This window comes from Orcinus orca, chromosome 14 (genome assembly GCF_937001465.1).
Source record: "Orcinus orca chromosome 14, mOrcOrc1.1, whole genome shotgun sequence".
NCBI classification, from domain to species: Eukaryota; Metazoa; Chordata; class Mammalia; order Artiodactyla; family Delphinidae; genus Orcinus; species Orcinus orca.
Window position 1 is genome coordinate 37,664,115 of NC_064572.1, and position 16,076 is coordinate 37,680,190.

The following is a 16,076-nucleotide window of genomic DNA, read 5'->3' on the forward strand; positions in this document are numbered from 1 at the left end:
AAATACATGAATAAATGCATAATATGGTCATGAGTAGAAAGTTTAAGTCTCAATATTTATAAAGTTGATTCTTAAAAAAGTGATCAATATTCAAAACAAATCCACTAAGAAATGAATGGATTTTTTAAAAAGGAATTTGACAATACAATTTAAAAATTAACCCAACTAATATAAATGTCAAAATATTCAAAACAATTTTGCCAAGGAACAATGAAAAGCATCTTTCACTATCACTGATTAACACATGTTTATGACTTCTAGTTTTGAGATGATGTTATAGCTTGAATTTGACAAAGTCTTAGGAAAAAGCAAGAGAATACCAAAATACAAAAAACAGAAAAAGAGAGAGAATATTTTGAAAGCATTAAAAAAAGAGAATATTTTGAGAGCATGAGAGTTACCAGGTCAACCCAGATTTGGGGAGTCAAGATTCTGGAAAGAAGAGAACTACAGAAAGAAGAGATGACATTCTTTAAGCATTTTTCCTTAGAACAATTTGCCAATTTTTGGTATGTTACCAGCGGCTGCAAATAGCAGAAAAGAAACCAGCAGATATTCTGGCAGTCCCTTGTCCTTCAAAGCACGAGATTTTTAAAATTTCAGTTTGGTACTGCTAAGACAGTAAGGACTTGAAGATACAAGTTCTCAGAAAGAAGAGAAGAACAAAGAAGTAAGACTAACACTCTGGTAGTTTTAGCTTGACATATTTGTTAAATTTTTAAACTGTGAAGGGCAAAGACTAAGAAGGTAAATAGAAAACCACTGAAAAAGCAGAGTAGAGTTTTAAGCAGTTTCCCAATGCTGAGAAAACAAAAGTTGGAGTTTAGGACATATAAGGAAGTGGGTCATAGTAAATTTCACAGGCTCTCACTTGGGATCCCTGCACATTTTTAGCCTAAAAGTAAGGGCAAAAAACCTATACATAGAAACTCAAAAATTCTGCAATTGAGCTAGATAAAAGGAATTAGAAAAATCAGAGTAGACTTTCTAGCAGTATCCTACTTCTGAGAACCTCAAAACTGGAATTCAGAACTTAAAAGGAAGAGAGGCCATGGTAAACTCCACAGGATTAGAAATCCTGAAGTTCCTTCCCCCAGGAGCTGGGCTTTATAAAAAAGGCAGATCAGCAGCTTATTTCAGTCCCTAATGTGATTAAGGGGATTCCCCTGCTGTGACCTACCAGAAAAGTGAGCATCTATAAGTCCTCACACTTTTTTACACAAAATACTTGGGATTTAGTAAAAACAAATTAACAGACATGCTCCCCCTCCAAAAAAAGAACCAAAAGAAAAAATAGAAAATAGATACACAGAACCAGATGGCCTAATTATTAGTTATCAATACGGATATGGAAATACTATTATTAATATGTACAAGACAATTTTAACAACTTCATCAGAGAATTGAAATCTCCATATTAAAAAACTCTGGAAAGTGTAGATCTGATTTACGTAATAACAGAAATTAAAAATTTAATGCATGGGATTGTCTTTATGATAAAGGCAACATGAGGAGTTTAGGATACTCTCCTCCACAGAAAATACGTACAAAATAAAACAAAATTATTAAAAGCAACCTTTTCAGGGAATCATTGAAAAGTAGACAACAATATCAAAAGTGTTTACTCGTAGAAAACTGTCAAAAATAGTTTGGATACAGCAAACTGAATAGCATTCTTTCTTGAGGACATTTTTGGAAGTGAGAGAACCATGGAAAGACTGAGTTAATATACTCTCCACACATCCCTCACCTGTTAAACTCTGTGAGGGAGTGTACCAAAAGTTGAAAGCCTAAGGAGACTTGCAATTTTACTGTGCTTTTTAATGTGTTCCCTAACCCACACAAGATTAGAGGGTACAGAATAGTTTTATCGACTTTAGGTGTCTAAGAATAATCTCTGCAAATCATGGACTGACTGTAAAATACACAGGTTCAAGGAAAAACCTCCTAGAGAGCCAGGCCCAAATATTTACACAATCTCAAAATAAAACAAAATCTATGTAGAGATATCAGTGGCTTCACACTCCAGGGTAGAGAAATTTCAGAGTTTGAGTCTATACAAGTTAATTGTCTAGATCAACATAAGATTAAAAAGAGATTTAGCATCACTAAAATATATTATTTAAAATGTACAGTTTTGAATCATAAATTACTAAATATGTGGAAACCAGAAAAAAAATAAAAACTGTCATCCAAGCTTTACATATCCAGTGAAACTATGCTTCCAAAATAAACGCAAATTAAAGGCAATTTTTTTTTTTTTGGCTGTGCCACATGGCTTATGGGATCTTAATTACCCGACTAGGGATTGAACCCAGGCCACAGCAGTGAAAGCACCAAGTCCTAACCACTGGACTGCCAGGGAAGTTCCAAACACAATTTTAGATAAACTAAAACTATGAAAATGTAGTGCTAGTGGACCTGGACTACAAAAAATGCTAAAGAAATTCCATTAGGCTGAAGAGAAATGACATGAGATGACAGTGCTAATCTATGAAGGGAATAATAGAAAACAGAAACGGTAAATATTTGGCTAAACATAAAATTATATGTATGTGCTGTATGTGCTATGGTTATGTGGTATATATACTTTTTCTTTTTTTAAAAAGAACTGTTTAAAGCAAAATTTATTACACTATATTCTTGGGTTTGCAATATACATGGATGGACTAGGTATAACAATAATATTTCAAAGAAGTGTTGGCACTATTCTTGTGCAATGTTTTTATAATTTACCAGAAATATATAAATTTTAATTTGAAATAAAGATGGTCATTGTAATTCCAAGACAAGCACTAAAACATAATAAATGCACAGAAATAAGCTAAGAAGTCAATAAAGAAAATAAAATGGCGTATAAAAATATTTGTTTAATACAAAAGATGATAGTAAAGGAGGAACTGAGAACAAAGAAACAAGAGAGACATATAAAAGCAAATAGCAAAATGGTAGATTTAAGTCCAATCATGTGGACAGTTACATTTAATGTGAATAAGTAAACAATCTATCAAAAGGCAGAAACTGGACTTTATGATTCCATCCCATAAATACCACAGGGCATTTTTGCCCTATGTCACTCAGCAGGAAAAAGTACATTTTATTTCTTCTCCATTTGCTAAATTACTGATTTCTATTACTAAAGGAACACTTCTCCAAACCAACTTTATTTCAGAATAACATTTTTAAAAAGAGAAGAATGATACTTAACCTACAGCCTTATATTTTAGAGAAGCAACCTGTTATCAAAGACTTAAAGCAACTTATTCTCACAGCTAATATGACCTATTCACTTCTGTATATTTATCTAAAAGCTGTATAGGGTTCCTTTTCACATTTCATTGTTTAATACACATGGAAATTGTGTGTGTGTGTGTGTGTGTGTGTGTGTGTGTGATGTAACGAGAGATACAATTTCTTTAATCTTTTAAAAATGGATTCCCAATGATCCATTACCATTTATTGAAAAGACTATTCTCCCCTTCTCCCACCTGCCACCCCCAGTGACCTGCTGATCTGCTGTGTGACCTCTGGTTGCTATCTTGCATGGATCTTTTTCAGAGCTCTCCATTATCTTCCATTAGTTTGGCTGCTATCTATCTATCTTTGCATTCATAACATAATGCTTTCATTGCTACAGTTTGAGTCCCCCCAACATGTGCTTTTCCAAGAGTTGCCTGGTTCTTGGCACTTTACACTCGCAAATAAAATTCAAAGTGACTTTTCAAGTTCCACAATAAAAGTCTGGGATTTTTAGTGGGATTGCTTTATATCTATATATTGTGTGTAGGTAGATATATAGATGGATAGAGATAAATTTGAAGGAAACTGACATATATAATACACATACAAACAATTAAAATTCATGAGAAACTATATCTAAGTTGTGATGGGGTAAATGATATTATACTATATTAAAATCATTGCTCTGTCCAGAAAAAAGTAAAATACCAATTAGTAACAGACTTTAGTATGCTAAAATTGCATCTTCTGAATTTCTGTCAACAGACAACTCTGGAGATGTTAACTTTTTTGTGATTCCAAGTTTGCGTATGCAACAAAATGGCTTTGTGGGCTGCTAAAGGTGAGACACTTTATGGACAAAGAGAAAGTTTGCAGCAAATATTAACAGATACATTATATTACTAAACAAAGTACTTCCAGGCTACATTTGACATAGAAACAACTAGAGAAAAATGATAGGTGAAGAGAATGGAGATGGGACAACAAAAATGTACAATTAGTGTACCTGATAAATACTCTTATAATTTATAAAACTAATTTAAAATAAATAAAAGGAGAACTTGATAAATCAAAAAATCATTGCGAGAGATTTAACACAACTATGTTTAGATAGCACATGCATACCAAAAAAATTAGTAAGCATCTAGGAGATTTGATTATTCCAGTGAACAAACTTGATTTAATTGACTTATAAAAAACATTGCATCCCCAAACTGCAGGTTAAAAAAACAAAACAAAACTGTTGAATTACATATGGGTTACATACCAAACCAAATGACCATATGCCTGGTGATAATGCAATTTCATAAATTTAAAAGAAGTGAAATAATACAACTTTATGTTCTTTGACTGCAGAGTTAGTATTCTAGACAACAACAACAAAAGCTAGCTGGAAAAATCCCATGTGTTTGGAATTTATGAAACATACTTCTATTCAGGGATCTAAGAAACAAGTAATAAAAATTAGCATACTTAAATTATTATAAAAATAATACATACAAAAACATAAAATTCAAGTAATACCATGATTAGTGGAACATTTACAGCCTTAAATGCATATTAGGAAAGAAGAAAGACTGCAGATAAATGAGCTAAGCATGTAGCTTAGGAAATTAGAAAAAGAATAGTGAAAAAAGTAGAAGAAAGGAAATAAGATAAAATTAGAAATTAATGTAATAGTAAGCTAAGTAACAGGATAAGTAAAATAACAACTTGTTCATTGTGAAGATAAACAAATTTGATGGGTCTCTGGTGAAGTAGTAAAGAAAAATAGAGAAAGTATATATAATATCATCAATCAGAAAGAGACACAGCCACAGTCTTGAAGACTTTTAAAAGTTGGGCTACTTCATGAAGGGATATTCCAGAAAAGAAGATGGGGATGGAATTAACAACAAATAGCAGAGCTAACTCTGATAAGAGGGTTCATTTCATTGTCCTGGGCAAGAGAGACATTTGTAGCACAGTCAGTAGCAGATTTATGAAAACAGCATTATCTAGTTGAGTAAATGTAGAAGAGTAGTGTCTAATGTTCTTATATTACACCATCCATTTAAAAAATCTTTCTTCCATTCTCCTCACAGTGTTTGTTTTCCCAATGAAGAATTTTTTTTGGTTTAATTACTTTCCTCAAAATTAAAAGCAAACAGTATGAAGTCTAGAATAAGCTTGGTGAAGATTGCACTAGTCATTTGCCCTTGCTTAAATATAGAATAAAATAGAATTAATGTGAGCTTACCAATTTGTCAGGTCTTTACACTTAGTCTAATATGCCTGAATAGGCATACTCACATGTATCTGAGTGGGTCTCTAAAATTTAGGTACTTCCATTTACATGTTCTATTTGAAAGCATTCATTTTATTGTAAGCTGTCAGCAAGCTCATTGGTTCAGTAACTATCATGCTACAGCCTCTCTCATCATCTTAAAATCTGCTTTGGAAACTAACACACCATTGTAAAGCAATTATACTCCAATAAAGATGTTTAAAAAAAATCTGCTTTGGCTATACATCATTTTAATGAGGCAGGGTTAATTTGTGACAGAGGCTCAAATGAAAAGGAAAATGCTAGCTAGATTTTATTCAGGGAGAAAAAAAGTGATACACTGCTGGGTATCATGCTAGTATATTTCCCCCATCTTCATTTTTGTTTTCCCCATTTATGGCACTTTCAATTTTGGTACTGTAAATACATACAAGTATTAATATATTCCAACTCATTAAAAAAACAATGCTGGAATTGTGTTTCCAATTCATTATTTTTGTAATTGCACTTATGTTTGTTAATTAAATAACTATTGTTCACATCAGGGTGTAGTGGAAGAGGTGTGACAAGTCAGGTTTTACACGGAGCCATCACATCTAGAAGAAGACACTTAGAGATAATTAACAAAATCATTTTTTGTCCCAATTTTTTAAGTAAAAGGAGTAATGAAATTATTGACTATGCTTGAATTGTGTATTTGAGTATGAACAGCTGAGTATAGAAGAGGCCCACACAATGGGTCAAAAGACAATGCCAGATTGAGTAGCAGAGCAATACTTGGCAAAATCTGCTGGAAACAAAGACTTGAATGGGAGCTGGACTTCTGATCCAGATATGAAAGGACCATTTATCCATTACACAAATGATCAAAGTGAGGTGACAGGTTCACATTCTGTCTGTTGACAAGTAAATAATTTATTATCTTTTTGGTAATAGGGAAAAAAATTTTGGAAAGAAATAAAAACAGAAAAATTGATTTAAATATAATCATATGAGAATCAGGGTTTGACAGACCAAACACAAGAACATAAATTAGAAATGAAAGGGTATCTGAATTGCACAGTAAGATTAATTTAATGGACAAATATTGAGTTTTATTCTACTAACAGAAAATATATTTTATTTTCAAGAAATGATGGACAAGTTTTTAGAGATTTCTAAAAACTTAGCCATAAAAGAAAATGCAGAAAAATAATCCTAATTTATAGGCCATAGTATCTGACTACAGTGCTAAAAAAGAGATTAGGATAAAAATATAATAAAAATTACACTGATTACAACAAAACTATAAAATAATACTGATGTCAAGGAGACTATAACAAACTGAATTTAAGAATATTTAGATGATTAGGAGAACAGACACCGTTGATGATTATTAAATGAAGCTCAAGTATGCTCTGAGGTAAATTAATAGTATAAAAGCCTGTCATTAATAAAATAAAATACATAAATATAAATGGCCTAAAGTTTAAACTCAAGAATTAGGAAATGTAATTGATTTAAAAAAAAAAAACTTAAGAACAAGAGAATAAGTTACTAAGAGTAAATGTAGATGGGATTTAATTTTAACCCAGAAATAAAATAGTAGAATAAAGAAAGTGTTAGCTGATTAATTGAAAAAAAGAATCCTAAACTGTAGTGTGGTCTTTTCAAAGTTAAGATTACTATTGGCAAAGATTCATCTATTTCATTCTTCCTTTAAGATAAGAAAAAAATCGTCCAGCATTTCTTGAAAATAAAGTATATTTTCTTTTGTCTTCTCAATTTCTGAAGAGTTGTGTTCTGGATACCGCAGTTCTTAAATTCAGAGCAAAGCAGGTCATGGTGGACAGAACCACCCTAAAAGGTGCCCCAGGGGAGTCAGAGGAGAGCTTCATAAGTTCTAGTAGCTATGGTCCCTATGTCTGTGAATGAAAGACAGACATATGGAGATACAATAAAATGGCAAAGTGCCATATTACTTTTCCTGACAGTTGTTTGTTTTCTAAAGTAAAATCTAGTTATACCATAAGGTGCATCTATACAAGTATTTGTCAATATGATTCAGTGGAGATTCCACAATTACTCACAGACTAGTTAACTTTTTAGCTTTTGTATTCACTAATAATCTGTGTTTTAAAATTCTTCTGTGACATAATTAGTGGAAAGTTCAAAGAGGCTTCATTAGGATCACTAGCCATATGTGAACTTACATCTACAGTACTTTTGTAATCAGTAAGTCAATACACACCTTCTTTTGCATAGGATACCAAATTATTTAAGGTGTATTAAATTCTACATGACAAATTCAGCTTCTCATGGTGGAAAACAAAGTTTTAAAAATTATTTTGCCAACTGAGTTTTCTTTCAGGCCTACTACGATTTCATCCTGACATTTATTTAATTATAGCACCATGTTTTTTAGGGCTATCTAAATAGTTCTTGCTACAAAAAAAATTTAATAGAATATACCTGGGTCTTTCAGTATGAAAGTAGTCTGAGAATTTTGGATTCCTTTGAGGAGCGAATCCCTCAGTGGTGATTCTGCAGTGTCACAGGCCATAACCACATAGGCAAATCAGAGCAAATATTGAGGAGACAGTCAATTGTCTGATATAACATCAGAGAGAGATGCCTCTGCTTTATGGATTGGATAGAGATTAATAGTGACCTGTAGAAAGCTAGACTTTTTACCCAAAGAATTTGCTGCCTCTCTACACTGCAAGCAGAATAATATCTTACATAAAAATATGATCATAACATCCTGCCTAAAGACCTCCAATGTTTCTAAACACCTACAAGATAAAGATGAAGGTCACCTATGAGTATGATAAACATTATGCGGAGCTGATACAAATTATGTTAATGCCTGGGTTACATATACACTCAACCTTCATGTTCTTTTTAGCTTCTACATTGTCTGAAAGTACTAATGTTTTCTTACAAAACTGCAGTGTAGAGAACCTCATAGACTTGAGAATGTACATTAAAAAAAAGCTAATAATAAACAATTCTTTTCTCCTAGGAGAGACTACTTCCTGACACTGGACATACTACATCTGTGCTTCCCTATATGGTAGCCTGTTTAAATCTTCACATGTGCCCATTTAAATTATAATTAATATTTAAGAAAATTCAAAACTTAGTTACTTAGTCTCACTAGTCACATTTTCAGTGTTCATTAGCCACATGGAGTTAGTGGCTACCCTATTGGACAGTGAAGATTATAAACATTTGCATCATCAGAGTAAAATGTACTGATTTAGAATCAAGTCATTGAACTTTTTAGTATCTATTATCACCTCTAGTTTTCTAATTGCCATCTCCTCCCCTAACCCTCCTCCTACCTACAGGACTCCTGTCTTTCGGATCTGCTCCATTCTGTATAATGACTTTCTAGTTCTCACTCCCGTCTGTCTATGGTGGTATTCATTCTTGGAATTCTCTTTTTGTTATGAATGCTCTCTTCCTTGGTTGGACACAGTTCTCTCAAATGACTCTGCATGAGTTTGCTCTCCAACAATGGAGTCTTACTGGAACATGCTGATTCATACTCTACGTTTTAACTTTCACCTAATCAAGCCAATATCCCATAAAATATTGTGCGTTTATATTTTATTATACATGACCCTTTTTCAGCAAATATTTTGCAAAATTTTTGCATACCTATTTGGCAGGAAGAGTACTAAAATTCTATTTTATTATAATGTTACTGATTTTTTTTGCCTCTTTAGAAACATGGAGGATTTTCCAGAAGATAATTAGTTCACATGAAAGATAATTACTATTCATAAAGACTTAACAGAATTTTAATAAATAGATCTAAAAATAAAGGTAGAACGTTTTAGGAAATGCATATTCTTACACATTATTTTCCTAAATGAATCTGCATTTTAGACAATCACTTATAAGTATGCCTTTTATGAAACTTCTCTAAAATATAATTAGTTAAAATTTTGCCTTAACAGAAATTGTTAATATTGATTGTACCAGGTGAAATTTAAGTGATAAGAAAAACTTTATTTTAATAAGCTTAGTTTAAGATACAGACATATTGCCTACAAGATTTTCTCTTATAATTTTTGTATATAAACCATGACTCCCACAAATGGAGATTGTTTTACTTTTTATTTCCTAATCTGGATGCATTTATTTCTCTCTTGCTAAATTTCCCTGGCTAGAACCTTCAGTACAATATGTAATAGAGTGGTGAATGTGTATCCTGTCTTGTCCCTGATCTTAGGATGATAGTATTCAATTTCACCATTAATTATTGTGTTAGCTATGTTTTTTTTTTTAATACATACCCTTTATCAGTTTGAGGAAGTTCCCTGTATTCCTAATTTATTGTGCGTTTTTATCATGAAGTGATTTGTCAAATGTTTTTACTACATCTATTCAGATGGTCATATGAAGGTATCTGTCTTTTATTCTATCGATATTACCTTGACTGATTTTCATATGCTCAGTCATCCTGACATTCTTGGGTTATATCCTGCGTGGTCATGGTGTATAATCCTTTTGATATGTTGCCAGATTCCATTTGTTAGTATTTTAATGAGGATTTTTGTATTTATATTCATAAGGGATATTGGTCTGCAATTTTCTTTTCTTATAAGTTCTTTGTCTGGTCTTGGTATCTAGGTAATAACGACTTTATAGAATGAGTTGAGAAGTGTTTCTTTCTCTCCTATTTTTCACAAGCTATGGTGAAGTAATCATCTTAATTCTTCTTTTAACATTTGATAGAATTCACCTGTAAAGACATCCAGTCCTGGGCTTTTCATTGTAGGAAGATTTTTTTAAAAATTTATTATTTTGATATTTTTACATGTAATAGATATATTCAGATTTTCTGTTTCTTCCTGAACTCATTTTGGTGTTTTGTATTTTTCTAGGCATCTGTCCATTTCATTTAGGTTACCTAATTAGTTGGCATAACATTTTTCACAGTATTCCTTTACAATTCTTTCATTTCTGTAAGGTTGGTTGTAATATCTCCTTTTTTACTCCTGATTTTAGTAATTTGAGTCTTCTCTCTTTTTTAGTTAGTCTAACTAAACGTTTGTCAATTTTGTTGCTTTTTCTGATGAACCATCTTTTGCCTTTGCTGATTTATTTTTTATTCTTTTGGTTTCAGTTCTAATGTTTATTACTTCCTTTCTATTTGTTTTGGGTTTTTGTTCGCTTTTTTTCTGTTCATATTTTTTAAATGTATCTGTGTGTGCTAAATTTTTCAATGATAATGTTCTACAGATATGTTTTTCTTTTGTTTACTTGATAAGCTCAACTTCGTCTTTTTAAAGATCTATGCAAATCCACTCTGGATATTGTATGGTTTAATAAAATGAGAATGCCACATGTTAGGTAACACCTTGTTGCAATTCACCTCCTTGTGTATTTATTTCCCTTTACAGATCCTTGGGAAAGTTTCTCAAGGTTAAAAAGATTCCAAGACTGGGACTGGGATAGCTAAGTGATTAATAAGTATTTATTGCCCTCTTCTGTGCCAGTTTACACTCCTACCAGAAGTGCATGTGGTGTTGTTTCCTCACATTTTGGCTAGCAATTGAATTTTACATTTTTTAATTTTATATCATGTTATTTTAATTTTTTTCTTTTTTTTTTTTTTTTTTTTTTTTTTTGCGGTAGGCGGGCCTCTCACTGTTGTGGCCTCTCCTGTTGCGGAGCACAGGCTCCAGACGCACAGGCTCTGTGGCCATGGCTCACGGGCCCAGCCGCTCCGCGGCATGTGGGATCTTCCCGGACCAGGGCACGAACCCGCGTCCCCTGCATCGGCAGGCAGACTCTCAACCACTGTGCCACCAGGGAAGCCCGTTATCTTAATTTAAAAAAAAATTTTGCCATTATCAAGGTTGTAGACACTCATTCTTTTAAAAATCTGCATATCTCAGAATATTAATAAAGATGAACATTTATTCATATGATTAATAATCCAGATTTCCTCTTCTTTGAGTGTCTATTTTAATTCTTTCTCTTACTTTCGTATGACTTACTGTCTTTGCTGCTTTATCAAAGTCATTGAATATTTTGAAGTTTTTATTTCATGTTACTCTTAAACACTGAGGTATCTTCTCTAAATTTTGTCATCTCATATTTAAATGTCTATGGTGTTTGCCGATGAATTAAACAATTCAACTTTTAGGTACTCATATTTATCATTTCTCCCTTGTTTAAAAATTATTCCTTTCCTTTTCATTATAATGCTGTTTCCTTAGTTTTTCTTCTACTTTTTTTCTTGTTATTTTTCTTTTTTTTAATTAATTAATTAATTTATGTTTTGGCTGCGTTGGTTCTTCATTGCTGCGTGTGGGTTTTCTCTAGTGGCGGCAACCAGGGGCTACTCTTTGTTGCAGCGTGCGGGCTTCTCATTGTGGTGGCTTCTCTTTGTTGTGGAGCACGGGATCTAGGTGTGTGGGTCTCAGCAGTTGTGGTGCGTGGGCTCAGTAGTTGTGGCTCACAGGCTCTAGAGCGCAGGCTCAGTAGTTGTGGCGCATGGGCTTAGTTGCTCCATGGCACGTGGGATCTTCCCGGAGCAGGGATTGAACCCATGTCTCCTGCATTGGCAGGCAGATTCTTAACCACTGCACCACCAGGGAAGTCCCCGTTTTTCTTTTATTACCTTTGTAGTTTTAGATCTTTTCTTTTCCGTATATGGTATGAGAACTCTAACTTTGTCCTAGGCTTTTATCCAAGTTTTAAAATGATTAAAAGCATCTAGCATTTTTCCAGTGTTTTATGATGCTACTTCTATTATATATCTAGTGTTCAGTGTACATTGGTCTGTTTTGGAGGTCACCTACTTGTTCCATTGATTTATTTTATGCACCTTTGAGTGACAGTGTCACATTTTTGAGGATGAGTGAAGTTATGGTTCTGTAATATGTTGTATCACTTGATGGGACAAATCCTCCTTCTTTGCTCTTGCTTTTCCAATTGTATTAGCTTTTTGAGGACTGTTATTCTTTCAAAACAGTTGCAATTGCCTTATAAATTACTCAAGTCTTTAATGCATTTTAGTAGAGTTTTAATGTAACTGTATATATACATACATTTATGTATGTATACATGCAAAAACTGAGTTGTATCTCTGAGACTTTTTCTGAAATTTCACATTTTCTGCATTATACCCTAAAATTTTTCCCCATTAATCATTTTTTAAAAATAACAGAATTGGGCTTTCCTGGTGGTGCAGTGGTTGAGAGTCCGCCTGCCGATGTAGGGGACACGGGTTTGTGCCCCGGTCTGGGAAGATCCCACATGCCACGGAGCGGCTGGGCCCGTGAGCCATGGCCACTGAGCCTGCGCGTCCGGAGCCTGTGCTCCGCAACGGGAGAGGCCACAACGGTGAGAGGCCCGCATACCGCAAAAAAAAAAAAACAAAACACAGAATTGAAAAAAGCTCCACAGATGATTTGATATGAAGTATGTGCCAGGGCTACAAATAACTGACTTGTGTTTTCCTTAAAGATATAGGATATATTTTCTCACAAGTTACAGACTACTTCCTGAGAATTACAACAATACTTTTATAGAAAAAATTTAGATCATCTGAAGTAACTTAATAACATTCCATTTTAACTCATTGCTGTGGCATGAAATAATTTCTTCTCTATCATGTATATTGCATTCTTTAGTTAGATGACAGCTTTTAAAAATTAAGACATTGAATCCACAGGTATTCAATGAAAATGAAAAACACCTATAATGAGATTTACATATTTTTAAATATTTAAGATGGTTATGCATTGCAGTGTTAATGATTGAGTGAATGATCACTGATAAAGTGTAATGTTACAACTCATAAAGAGGTGAGGTATGCTTAATAATTAACTTTTCTTTTAGTTCTGAATATAAACATCCTTCATTGCTTATGCCTTTCAACTTAATTTTACCTCTTATACCCATACTTATAGCTCACGACTGCATAGGTATTTATGAAAAATAGTGTCTAGGAAACAGCAGATTCTTGGAGAATCTGGAAAGGTAGACAAGGGAAGGTCCAGGGAAAATAAATCCCCTATGCCATGATCCTCAAACTAAATTTATATTGATAACCTTTTTTTTTTTTTTTTTTTTGCTGTACGTGGGCCTCTCACTGTTGTGGTCTCTCCCGTTGCGGAGCACAGGCTCCGGACGCGCAGGCCCAGCGGCCATGGCTCACGGGCCCAGCCGCCCTGCGGCATGTGGGATCCTCCCGGACCGGGGCATGAACCTGTGTTCCCTGCATCAGCAGGTGGACTCTCAACCACTGCGGCACCAGGGAAGTCCTATTGATATCCTTTATAAGAACCATGTTGTGTGTCACTGAGGAAGCGAAAGAGGTAGAGTCAGAACCTTGGCTAAAATGATGTTAAGAACTTGAAAGTGGAATAAGAATTGTAGAAAACATAAATTGCTACTTCATACTCTTTAGTGTACTTCAAATAGAATACACTTATTATGCAGGCTATTTAATTGCTCTTATAAAACTACCTGAACAGCTCACTTACTTATGTGAAAACGAGACAAAAATCTATCACCTTACTGAAAATATATGAGAAGCAGTAATACACGTTGTAGACAGTCTTGAATCGCTTGTCACTATCCTTTATTTGGAGAAATGTTTCTCTTGTAAGCACCATTTAATCTGTGCCTGACCTGCATCTATTTCTTATCTATGTGGATATATGTGTATGTTCTGGTTCAGAAAGTGACTCAAAAGAAATCAAGGACTGAGAAACCTGAAGTTTGCAGGAAGGATGAGCAGGAATGACTCATATCCTACTAGAGGATCAATCATTGAAAGAAAATGAGCTGGAGGCTTCCCTGGTGGCGCAGTGGTTGAGATTCTGCCTGCCGATGCAGGGGACACGGGTTCGTGCCCCAGTCCGGGAAGATCCCACATGCCGCAGAGCGGCTGGGCCCATGAGCCATGGCCGCTGAGCCTGCGTGTCAGGAGCCTGTGCGTCAGGAGCCTGTGTTCTGCAACAGGAGAGGCCGCAACAGTGACAGGCCAGCGTACCGCAAAAAAACAAAAACAAAACGAAACAAAAGAAAACAGAAAATGAGCTGGATTTAGAGAGATTTTCCTGTACCGTGGTGCTCATGCATCACATATGTTATCTAAGATGGAATGACTTGGAATTGACGAACATTTTAATGTTTGACTTTCTTTTTCGGGAAGTTTGATTTTTAACATTTTTTGGAGTTTACTACATTACAGATATTATGCAAAGCACTTCATGTGGATTAATTGACTTAATCATGACAACAAACAAAATAGGATTATTTTTAGTATCTTCCTTTTAAATGTGGGAACATTTAAAGGAAGCTGAACAGTGGTGGAAGAAAGATTCTCATAGCTGTACAGTGGTAGAAAAAAGATTCAAAACTAGGCAGTCTGATTCAAGAACCTGTGCTCACATACACGATGCAGATTATTTTTAAAAATTTGATTCGATTGTTGGGACCACAGAGCAAGGTTACTCTCCGTGGATAATGGTGTCTCCACTAAAAGCAGTATATATGTTATTAGTCAATTTAGAAAGAGGCTAATCTTGTTATAAGAAACAAAGGTGGGTGAAATTAGATGAAAATAGTCCAAGAAATAATCCATTTTTAAATTACAGACTTTTAAAGATATAAAATAATATAATAGTCATGCACGTACTCATTCCCCAGATTCAATACTATCAACAGTCACCAATATTGTTTCACCTAGAGCCTGACTCATCTCCCCGCAATCCTACCGCTGGATTTTTTAATGCAATGTTCAGTTATAACATAATTTAATCAATAAATACTTAAAACCTAAAAAAGTTTCCAAATTCTAGTTCTAATAAATATATGGTTATCCATGTTCTTGGAGTTTCGTCTGAATCTGGTTTTCTCAAAAAAATACAGAATTGTGTGGAGGATGGCCTGTGTAACTTTATTATGCAGGAGGTGAAATCGCAGCTAATAAAGGGAAAAGGAAAGGGGTTTGCTTAAGGCCACACACCTGGTCAGGTAGTAAGAGTCTTTGACTGTATCTTGAAGGGAATCTGGGTTATTTTTACCAAACTGCATTGTTCACAATTTTCCACAACAATGCTTAGGCTCATTTTCCAGGGATGAAAAAATCACTAATTAAATATGAGATGTGTTGGAGATGCATATATGTGTTAAGGTGCATTTCAGATGCATAAAAACCAACAAACTTTGACAAAGAATGAAGCATAAATTAATAGTTTATATTTTAGCTACACTGTCCTCAGTATTCACAGAGATTTTCTGAGGTGCAGTAAAATTGTCCACCCATTCATTTCTTAATGTTATAAGAATAATAATAAAGGAAAAAAATGTGTGCTTTTTATCCCAATAGAAGCATATGGATAAAGACTTGAAATTATATTTTATTCATATAGGTTGCATTGAAATCAGTGCGGTATTATTCATGACTGTTAAAAATTATAAGCTACCCTAATACCCAGCAAAAGAAGCTGTTAAGTAAACTATGGGGCAACAACCTGATGGCATATTATGCATGACTTAATAGTGAACATTTTGAAGATTCTGTAAAGAAACTGAAATAAGAATATGAAGAGTT